The sequence below is a fragment of the Cherax quadricarinatus genome, chromosome 16 (assembly GCF_038502225.1).
Source record: "Cherax quadricarinatus isolate ZL_2023a chromosome 16, ASM3850222v1, whole genome shotgun sequence".
NCBI lineage: Eukaryota > Metazoa > Arthropoda > Malacostraca > Decapoda > Parastacidae > Cherax > Cherax quadricarinatus.
The window spans coordinates 17,965,606-17,977,830 of NC_091307.1; the positions used below are offsets into that span (position 1 = coordinate 17,965,606).

A 12,225-nucleotide genomic window follows, 5' to 3' on the forward strand; every position below is an offset into this window, starting at 1 on the left:
ATGGGTTTGAAGCGTGGGTGATGAATGTTGCAGCGAGGAGAAGGCTGGAGGCAGTGGAGATGTCATGTCTGAGGGCAATGTGTGGTGTGAATATAATGCAGAGAATTCGTAGTTTGGAAGTTAGGAGGAGGTGCGGGATTACCAAAACTGTTGTCCAGAGGGCTGAGGAAGGGTTGTTGAGGTGGTTCGGACATGTAGAGAGAATGGAGCGAAACAGAATGACTTCAAGAGTGTATCAGTCTGTAGTGGAAAGAAGGCGGGGTAGGGGTCGGCCTAGGAAAGGTTGGAGGGAGGGGGTAAAGGAGGTTTTGTGTGCGAGGGGCTTGGACTTCCAGCAGGCATGCGTGAGCGTGTTTGATAGGAGTGAATGGAGACAAATGGTTTTTAATACTTGACGTGCTGTTGGAGTGTGAGCAAAGTAACATTTATGAAGGGATTCAGGGAAACCGGCAGGCCGGACTTGAGTCCTGGAGATGGGAAGTACAGTGCCTGCACTCTGAAGGAGGGGTGTTAATGTTGCAGTTTAAAAACTGTAGTGTAAAGCACCCTTCTGGCAAGACAGTGATGGAGTGAATGATGGTGAAAGTTTTTCTTTTTCGGGCCACCCTGCCTTGGTGGGAATCGGCCAGTGTGATAATAAATAAAATAAAAAAAAATAAAATATATATATATATATATATATATATATATATATATATATATATATATATATAGAGAGAGAGAGAGAGAGAGAGAGGGAGAGAGAGAGAGAGAGAGAGAGAGAGAGAGAGAGAGAGAGATAGAGATAGAGATAGAGATAGAGATAGAGATAGAGAAAGATAGATAGATAGAGAGAGAGAGAGAGAGAGAGAGAGACAGAGAAACAGAGAGAGAGAGAGATAGACAGATAGATAGATAGACAGACCGATAGATAGATACATACATAGATACATAGATAGATAGATAGACAGATAGACAGATAGATATTCATTAGTAGATATATAATCTAATTATTGAAAATGCTCTTATTTCCTCACATAATATTAATACCGCCTGATATCCGGTCATATTTAAGATAATGCATTAACTGTGATTTTTCCGGGAGAATAACTCTCTGTTGTATCTATTCTTATGTTTTAAGTTAATCGTACCGTAGTTCGTGCTGGAGTTAGATGAAAGCTGATTTTCAAATAACAATAATAGTAATAAAACATTAAAAGTAAATTTATTTTTATTATTATTATTATTATTATTATTATTATTATTATTATTATTATTATTATTATTATTATTATTATTAACTAGGAAATGATTTACTGTCCATTCAGTGCTGCACTGTAGAGGGTTAAAACATTTCAGAGAAAAATAAGAGAAGTTGAAAACAAAAGGAATAATAAGAGAAGTTGAAAACAAAAGGAATAATAAGAGAAGTTGAAAACAAAAGGAATAATAAGAGAAGTTGAAAACAAAAGGAATAATAAGAGAAGTTGAAAACAAAAGGAATAATAAGAGAAGTTGAAAACAAAAGGCAATTAGAAAGGCAAAATAAAAAGGATAAAGTCATCAAATTCTGGACGATATAAACATAATAGAGCGCAATCTACTCGAGAATTCCTGGTGTTTGATCTCGTTCTAAGTGTCTGAGATATACTGCTAAGTATCAGTTATAGTTATGGAATACAGAACTATACAATTATTCGTTTCAAATTGCTGCTTAAACAACACATTTAATAATCTGAAGGTCAGCAGGATTTCATGAAAAACGCTTTCACGTGTACTTGTCACATTCGATAGATGTTCGAGATGGCTGGTAAAAATTCTTTGCTGTATGAGTATCGCTTTACCTGATACTCATTTACTTCTTCTGAGACTAACTGGATATAGAGCCTCCTTAGTTATATCCATTTCTCTGGGTGTATATCCTACTCCTCTGCTGCGTCTACTTCACTTTTGCTATATCTCCTGCACCTCTTCTCTATTTCTTATTCGTTAGCAATATTTCTTACCACTTCCAATATCTTCAACTCCTTTTCTTTGACCTCTTTCGTATATCATTCAATGTTATTTTGATATATTTTTTCCGCGATGTTAGCAGCACACTAAGATCTAACAGTATTCTCGGTTTAAATCCCTGAGCGACGCACTGTTTTTGTTTAGTTCTCCTCTTTTTAATTCTGCCAAGTTAGACGAATCACCCCTTTGAGTACGTATTTCCACAAGTTTAGTGTGTTGGGGCAGCGGGTCCCGGGGTTGTCGTTACTCCCGGCGAGGTAACATAAATCCTTCGGTCGGCGTGTGTGTGTGTTCCCCTGACGCGACGAAGGTGTGGAGCATGCTTGCTACTGCGGGTCCGGTAATTGCGTTAGAAGCCCTGCGGGACACCTAGCTCACTCACTCTCTCTTCGGAAAAGTCGTCACGACTATTCCAGGCTCTAAGATCACCACCAAGCTGAAAAGTCAACAAAATTGTATCAAGCTGGCAGGTTCCCCTGAATTGTTCCAGCCTCGAAGGTCAGGAGAAATGTTCATTTTGAAAGGTCACCAGTATTGTACAAGACTGACAAGTCACCAGCAATGTACCAAACTGCTTCATTGACAACGGGATTGCGGTTTATAGACAAATATTAATAAATTTTTATTCAAAATTGCTATTGACTCAGCATTATTTAATCGATGAACACAATTAAGCTAAGTATAATGTACAATTAAATTTATGTGAAATAAAGACAGGCATTGCTTTATCAGGTCACGCCATGGTTTTATCAAGTGATGGTGTGAACTGATGAAGCTCTACACCGAGTGAAACTTTGTGCCATTAAAGGCTTGTTCTGTAAAATGTGTCTCTTCGTCACGTTCGATGGCAGTACGACATTTGATTCCGGAGGGCTCTGAATGACTGCTAGAGCTTTCTATTATAGTTTCTTTATTACCGAAGGCCATTTAATTGTTTCCAAAGTGTTTTTCTTTTTCAGTGTCTCCTTATTCTTCAAAGCCTTTTAATTGTTATCATAGTTTTCTCGGATTGTTCTTCCACTTGTTTTAATTTCAGAACTATAAAGCCTTGCCTTTGCACATTTCGCATGTTTACACACTTTATTTCTTCCCTACGTAATTAGTGAGCGCTCCAGCAACCTTGCCCTTTGGCCTTGAACCTACTCAGCACATTCAAATTCAGTGGAATTAAGGTTCGGAGCCAAAGCGTCACTTAAAAAAATGCACATGTAGCAAATGGAGACCATTATTTATAGCTTGTATAATTATTGCTATTTTATTACTGTTATTATTATTATTATTATTATTATTATTATTATTATTGTTACTGTCATAATTATTGATGTTATTGTTACTGGTATTAATAATAATAATAGTAATAATAATAATATTATTATTATTATTATTATTATTATTAGTAGTAGTAGTAGTAGTAGTAGTAGTATTTTTATTGGTATAATTATTGCTGTATTTATTATTAGTATTATTATTATTAAGATATTCATGAGGAAGCACTAAACTCAGAAAGGTTTTATAGCTCCTGGAAAATGGGAGGTAATGAAGTTTGATTCGAGTCAGGGTAAGGTGGCTCCTACTCCGTGGTTCAAGATCCATTCACCAGATTAATGTTAAGGCAACTCCCTGAAAGTGCACAATGTACAATCTTGATGGCATCAATAAACTCTACTGTTTATTTCATACTTTATATTTTTTTTTCTGTTGTTGTGTCTAAATTTGGTTCATTTCTTTTCTTCCCTTATACCTAAATTTTATTTATGTTATCTTAAATATAAATTTTATTTTGAATTTCTTTACATGAGGGTTTTCTTCCCCTCTTAACTGTTTAAATTTTTTGTACTAAGTGGAATGTAAATTAAATGACTGAGTGTGAATTCATTTTGGGTCTGTGTAAAACAAGATATATGGAAAGTAATGGACGAAAGTGGTGAGTAGTCTACCAGACCCGGAGAATGTGAAGCCAGCTCGGGTTCGATACGAGAGCATGTACAACCAGGACGGGTTCGTTGTGACAAGCCATCCTGGGTTTGTTCGCTAGATCATTTTAAAGCCCGAATGGGTTCCTTGTGGGAGGAAATGAATCCCGGGTGTAATATGAGAACAGCTGCAACCAGCTGGGGTTCGTTGTATGAGTATATACAACCAGGTCGGATTCGTTGCGAGAGAACCTGAAGCAAGTTCGGGTTGAAGAAACATAGGAATAGTCGTAGAGAGAAACTTTAGTGAGACGTTTCGCTTGTGTAACAGGCGGCTTCAGTTTGCTCTCCATCTGTGGGCTCTGTGCCGTTTGTCTCCAACTCAGGTTCGTTGTGAGGGCACCTGAAGTCTGCCAGGGTTCATTCAGAATGCATTTGAAGCCAGTCATGGTTCATTGTGAGACAACCTGAAGCCAGCTTGGTTCAATGTATGAGGCAACAGTGATTGGACAAGCGGTAGTGGCCAACGACCCGCACTCTGGCGTGTGAGGTGCAGTGCTCCGGCAACTGAACTGCTCCCGTGATTAAGTAAAATGAGATTAGTATCCGTGTGACCGGAGCTAGCGGCTGTTGAAGATTGGATTGTCGGAGTTGGGAGCTATAAAGTCGGCGCTGGCTTGATGGCTGCTGGCAGTAGAGCTTCTCTCTGCCACACACTGTTACCTCCTCACCAGCATTGTTTACCAGCATCTTCACACCACTGGTGGGTTACAATATATATAATCTTGTTTTTGGTTGGACTCGTAGATAACTAAACTTTTAAAACATTCGTTTAAACGAGGTAAAAGGTAAAAAAACGAGTAGCGGATGTTTCGAGGCAGCATCCTCAGGTGGAACAATGCGGTAGCAGTTCACGGATGTTGCTGTCCTAGTGAACTGCAGATAACCAAGTGACTGCATAGCCCAGCCACGATGGTGGTAATAGTAACACAGAAGTAAATAGGTGGACGCTTTTACATGTTGTCTATATTCCTCGAGTATCACACGCAGAAACTGATTCTCCTGAGTGGCAGTGTATATGATGCCGTTGAGAGGGTGCTTCTGATCCAAGGAACTGGACCTATTCTCCTCTCCCTTGAGTCTGATTACCTCCGATTCCTAAGTCTCTGTTTAACCACAAGTGATTTGGCATTTCCTGCCAAATCACTTGTGTAACAGTTTATACGAAGGCGAACTATTGCTAACAGAATATAAAAATAAGCGGCTCATTATAAAAGAAAATTTAAGATAAACATTCCGTAAATGCAGTAATTTGAATAACAGAGGAATTCGAAAAGAGACAATTTTTTTTTTTAGTATTTCTATATTTTGAGCATATGAACGGTATTCAGCACGAGAATTCATGAAATTTTAAATTTTCACCTGAATGAACGTCAGACAAATTTCAGGAATTAACGAAAACAACACAACTCTTCTAGTGAGTGTAGAAGCGAATGTTTTAAATTTCAGCATAATGCTAGAACCCAGGGCAACATGGGCTTAGAACAGGTCGCTCCTGTCTGTCTCAACTATTGGATCACTACGACAAGGTCCTAAATGCACTAGAAGACAAAAAGAATGCAGATGTAATATATACAGACTTTGCAAAAGCCTTCGACAAGTGTGCCCATGGCGTAATAGCGCACAAAATGCGTGCTAAAGGAATAACAGGAAAAGTCGGTCGATGGATCTATAATTTCCTCACTAACAGAACACAGAGTAGTAGTCAACAGAGTAAAGTCCGAGGCAGCTACGGTGAAAACCTCTGTTCCACAAGGCACAGTACTCGCTCCCATCTTGTTCCTCATCCTCATATCCGACATAGACAAGGATGTCAGCCACAGCACCGTGTCTTCCTTTGCAGATGACACCCGAATCTGTATGACAGTGTCTTCCATTGCAGACACTGCAAGGCTCCAGGCGGACATCAACCAAATCTTTCAGTGGGCTGCAGAAAACAATATGAAGTTCAACGATGAGAAATTTCAATTACTCAGATATGGTAAACACGAGGAAATTAAATCTTCATCAGAGTACAAAACAAATTCTGGCCACAAAATAGAGCGAAACACCAAAGTCAAAGACCTGGGAGTGATCATGTCAGAGGATCTCACCTTCAAGGACCATAACATTGTATCAATCGCATCTGCTAGAAAAATGACAGGATGGATAATGAGAACCTTCAAAACTAGGGAGGCCAAGCCCATGATGACACTCTTCAGGTCACTTGTTCTATCTAGGCTGGAATATTGCTGCACACTAACAGCACCTTTCAAGGCAGGTGAAATTGCTGACCTAGAAAATGTACAGAGAACCTTCACGGCGCGCATAACGGAGATAAAACACCTCAATTACCGGGAGCGCTTGAGGTTCCTAAACCTGTATTCCCTGGAACGCAGGCGGGAGAGATACATGATTATATACACCTGGAAAATCCTAGAGGGACTAGTACCGAACTTGCACACGAAAATCACTCACTACGAAAGCAAAAGACTTGGCAGACGATGCAACATCCCCCCAATGAAAAGCAGGGGTGTCACTAGCACGTTAAGAGACCATACAATAAGTGTCAGGGGCCCGAGACTGTTCAACTGCCTCCCAGCATACATAAGGAGGATTACCAACAGACCCCTGGCAGTCTTCAAGCTGGCGCTGGACAAGCACCTAAAGTCGGTTCCTGACCAGCCGGGCTGTGACTCGTACGTTGGTTTGCGTGCAGCCAGCAGCAACAGCCTGGTTGATCAGGCTCTGATCCACCAGGAGGCCTGGTCGCAGACCGGGCCGCGGGGGCGTTGACCCCCGGAACTCTCTCCAGGTAAACTCCAGAACATCACATCGCAGCAACAGTGAACGGTGAAATGCCACATCGCTAACACAACCTCTGAACGCTGTCGACTTTGTGAAATGATCGCGGTTCTAGTGTCTACTAGATGTTAAAATATTCAAGAATTATCGCTGTGTCCTCGTGTTCTAACTGTTCGCAATATGTCAACACGAGCAGCTGTGTTTCATATATATTTCAACTCTCACTGGCAAATTTTATATATATATATACATATATAATAATTTTTAGTTTTTGATAAGCATTCAGCTGGGGTCCCAGTTCAGTGTTAATGTGAGGGCTGTAAAAATAACCGAATGTTGACAGCGCAGTGTTAAGCTTGTGGCTGTCAAACCACCGATTATGGATTACCAAGAGGTTTGTCATCCCACCACCAATGAGTATACTCCTCGTAATTCTTGGAACGCTAAATATATGTGGGCAATTGTGCCCACATCTTTTTTCTCGATATTAAGCACTAAACAAGTATTGGTAATTCGGAACAGGGAGTTTGATGCTTGGTCCTCCTTTCGCTGAAAGCTAGCCGGATCCCCATTTTGTAAAGAGCCCCGGCATCACTGGGTTTTGTGATAACGAATTTTGAGCATATGTCCTGCGCTCCTGTTGATGCAAGCCGAAGTTTTACAACCTCCTGAAAGAACAAACTGTGTAAAGGAACACAGTGCCCCGGTATCTACCTCCCAATAAACCTAAGTCCCTCCCTCGTTCCCCCCCCCACACCACATTCCTTACATCCTGCTAACCCCATTCACCCCAGTTTCCACACATCCATCCCCACCAATCCTCCAGATACCCTCCCACCGTTCCCCATGTCCCTGGCTGAGTAAAGCCCACAGGTGCACCAAGTAATTAAACTACTGGAGGTATATTACCATTGACCAGCAGGACCTAAGCTTCCTACACCCGGCAACACCTAGCCACCCCCACCAACCCTGCAATCTACTCCACTCCCACCAACCCTGCATTCTCCTCTATCCTCACCGGTGATCTACACCAGCACCAAAGCTCCACCACAATTAAAGTGGGAGACAAAGCGGTCCATCGGGTGAGGGAGGGGAAGAGATCGACAGTCCAGACCTGAAGTGATGAAAATGTCCAGCAAGTGTGGGAGCTGTGTTGAACAAGTCAGCAGTGGGGGAAAGGGAAGGGAGGGGAAAGGAAAACGAGGGAGAAACGAAAGAAATGTGGAAAGAAAGGGAGGAAAAATGACGCTTATTATACCCACTGAATGTGTAAATCAACAAATATATATATATATATATATATATATAAAACAAGTCGGCCGTCTCCCACCTATATATATAATTCTATCAACAAAGCAGCCGTATCCTACCGAGGCAGAGTGGCCCAATAAGAAAACCGCAAGTTTCTCTTTAAATTTAGTAATTTAGTCGCGGGACACCACCTTTAAAGAAGCTAACGTCAAGTAATTCTTCACGAACTGTCCAGATTACCGCCTTGTCTTGTTTAAATATACGTTATGAAATCGCAAAAAAAAAAAAAATAAAAAGCAATTGCAACTTGTATATATACTACCAATTCAGAGTCATGTACCTATATATATGTTATATTTATGTGACTGATGGGTTAGTATTATACCCCTTCAAGAATATTCTATTATTTCACATACACTTTTTAAATTGCACCAAAGTGGTTGGACCACTTACCTTTTATATCCTACCTCACTCCCCCCTCCCACCCTTTTCCAATATTTCTATCCTTACCCATCCTTCTTCCTTACCCATCTTACCAAAGACTCTGGTCATAAGAATCGAAAGTCTCTTACGACACTCATGGCTTACGGAGGAAGAATTCTATTCCATTTCTCCATGGAGATAAGAGGAAATAAACAAGAATAAGAACATGTAAGAAAATAGAAGGAAACCCAGAGAGGTGTGCATATATATGCTTGAACATGTATGAGTAGTGTAACCTAAGTGTAAGTAGAAGTAGCAAGACGTACTTGAAATCTTGCATGTTTGAGACAGAAAAGACACCAGCAATCCTATCATGTTAAACAATTACAGGCTTCCGTTTTACTCACTTTGCAGGACGGTAGTACCTCCCTGGGCGGTTGCTGTCTACCACCCTACTACCTAGGAGATATTATATATATATATATATATATATATATATATATATATATATATATATATATATATATATATATATATATATATATATATATATATATATATAATTGTGTGTGAAGCATGGATTGTGAATGTTGCAACAAGGAGGCTGGAGGCAGTGTAGATGTCGTGTCCATAGGCAATGTGTACCTGGAGTTTACCTGGAGAGAGTTTCGGGGGTCAACGCCCCCGCGGCCCGGTCTGTGACCAGTTGTGATGAATGGTTTGAAAAACCGACAAGTTGAAGATTGAGACACTTATGCAGCATATGGGAATCTTTATTCAGGAAACGTTTCGCCACACAGTGGCTTCATCAGTCCAATACAAAGAGGAAGGCGTAAGGAGAGGAGGAGTATGAGGTAATCAGTCCCTCAGCCTGGAGTCGATGTGTTCAGTCCATCAATCTTGTAGAATGTACAAAGACCTACTTCGACTAGTGGATGATACCACTATGATCCCGCCTCCGTCTGCTTCAAGTCACCTCACTACAGTATATAAGCCACGTCTACGGCCCTATGCTGTACATTCTACAAGATTGATGGGCTGAACACATCGACTCCAGGCTGAGGGACTGATTACCTCATACTCCTCCTCTCCTTACGCCTTCCTCTTTGTATTGGACTGATGAAGCCACTGTGTGGCGAAACGTTTCCTGAATAAAGATTCCCATATGCTGCATAAGTGTCTCAATCTTCAACTTGTCGGTTTTTCAAACCATTCATCACAACTGTCAGACACTGCAGCATCATGGGATCTTCTTACAAAGAATTCTTCAACGCTTGTTCAACCTTTGGACAAAGACCTACTTCGACTAGTGGATGATACCACTATGATCCCGCCTCCGTCTGCTTCAAGTCACCTCACTACAGTATATAAGCCACGTCTACGGCCCTATGCTGTACATTCTACAAGATTGATGGACTGAACACATCGACTCCAGGCTGAGGGACTGATTACCTCATACTCCTCCTCTCCTTACGCCTTCCTCTTTGTATTGGACTGATGAAGCCACTGTGTGGCGAAACGTTTCCTGAATAAAGATTCCCATATGCTGCATAAGTGTCTCAATCTTAAGCATACTCTGTCAGTGATAGAGACAAGTATTGTCAAAGCCAGAGTTGTAAGAGCCTCAGGTTTCTGCTGAATTGCTAGATATGGAAATTGGTTCTTGATGGAATCGCAGCAGATTCATGAATTTCTCGCTTGTACACAAGGGTTGTCCTATTTGTATTCCCAGCAGTTTTCTTTCCATATACAGTGGAACCACAGTGATCGAACGTACCGGAGTCCGAACAATTTTGTTTAGAAAAAATTGACCCTGTCTTTGAACGTTTTTCTGGAGTGCGAACGCGCCGGCTTGTTGAAAATTCATTTGTGTAACAAAAAAAAAAAAAAAAAAAAAAAATTTACACGAAAGGGTCCTCTCAAAAAATTATATGAAATGTTAGTCACATCAAGGATCCTTCCAAACACTTTGTGAAAACGTAATTAGTGGGAAGAAGTGAAAAGCAAAATCAGTGTGAAGCCAGTAACAGTTTTGTTAATCATACCCTGAAGTGACCTTTGGCACTGACCTAACTCTGAGACTTTTGGAAGAGTCAGTCCAACATCCTCCAGTGTACGAGACTGATAACTGAAGCCTGGAAAACAGTTTCGGACATCAAACTTTTCGCAGCTCAAACACCACCTAGGAACCAATTAAGTTCAGACACCGAGGCATGTGAAATATACATGCATGAATATATATGAAACATCCTACCAGTTAATTTTTTTATTCTTAACATGGAGACGCATCTATTCCTACGTAGCAGAGGTCATATGTTCCGTGTTTTTAGTGACTTCATTTTTTCTCATTTGTCCAATGAATGACTTGCTAGTCTTTGCAAATAATTCTCGTATACACTGAGTACATCTAGGCCGGGTAGTTTTTTTTCTTAAACCGTTGGTGGTACCATTACTTACATTGTTAGAGTAATGATATCAAATTTTGTTGTAAGAAGGGATTACTTTTTACTACACTCTTGCATATGTTTTGTAGACATTAATGTTTATTAGAAAAATACACGGCAATGATATGACAGATAATTGATTTAATAAGAGATATGACTACTCTTTGCTTTTATAAGCATTGATACACATATTGGTAAGTTCTTTGTCGTGGTACCTGGTCATTAAAACAGCAGCAATTAGCTTCTCAACACTTGAACAGTCCTGTTCAGCTACACTGAGTTTGGTTATTGCCCAAAGATTCTCAATTGGGGTGAGGTCAAGAGCGTTTCCAGAACGCTTAGCCCACTCTCTTCGAAGAATTTCAGCATTTTTCTGGAAGTGTGGCATAGAGAAAGATCCTGCTGAAAAATGTCTTCTCCATCAGGAAAGTCTCTATCCACAATGGGAAACAAATGAGTTTCCAGGATTGCCTTGTATTTGTCACTGTTCATCTCTCCCTCAACAATAACAAGCTGTCCAGGGCCTTTAGCAGTAATACTACCCCAAAATATCTTAGGCGGGTATATTGGTGCTTGTTGAATGTGTCCATTCCAAATGGGTCAGTCTTTGCTCCTCTCACTACAACTGATCTGTACCAAAGTACTTCAAAATGTGCCATGCCTGAAAATTTAGCATTTCTATATTTATCTGTCGTCCCCTTTTTTCTTCATATCCGCAGTCAAAAATCTGTTTCTTTACCGGCGTTCTGGCAGTTTTGTTAACTTCAAGCAGCCTTCGTCGAACAGTTTCAGAAACAACATTTACGCCAGCTGAAGCCAAATCTATCTGTAGATCTTTGTTGATTTTCTTGGGACCCTTTACACTATTCTTTATGACAATTTTGTCATCGTAAGATGTTGTCTTGCGTTATCTTCCACATCTTCTCGATGCAGCGCTCCACAATCACTAGCGTCGTCAGCTCTCTTCAGAATCCGACCAACAGTTCGCTTTGCTAGGGTCAAATTTTCGGCGATCCGTCTGATACTCAAATCAGCACGTTTTCTAAGAGCTACAATACTCGTGCGTTTTCTCGGTGTAACATCCATCATTAATTTCAGCAGTAATCATGAACTGAAGGGGAGAATTTGGCTAAACCACATCCACTCATGGAGCACGTTTGCAGGAATAGTCTCACAGAACAGCTGCTGTAGCATTGACTACAGTCGCAGGGCAACATACAGCTGGATATTTACGTGCGCGTGTGCGCTCACACATACACAATATGTAATATATAAATATATATATATATTATATATATAATATATAAATTTGTGTGTCAACCTTGAATCAGGAAGCACTTTTATAATTAGATGGATCA

The 12,225-nt window shown here is 40.4% G+C and overlaps 1 protein-coding gene across 3 annotated transcripts in view; it reads left to right on the plus strand.

Moving 5' to 3' along the window:
- The first annotated feature begins 4,427 nt into the window (after positions 1–4,427).
- LOC128688932 (protein amalgam) overlaps positions 4,428–12,225 on the plus strand; it is a 321,694-nt gene continuing 313,896 nt past the window's right edge. For all 3 annotated transcript variants that reach the window (XM_070085440.1, XM_070085442.1, XM_070085443.1), the window contains exon 1: positions 4,428–4,668. The gene's annotated coding sequence lies outside the window, so the exon portion shown is untranslated. The remainder of the gene's footprint in view (positions 4,669–12,225) is intronic.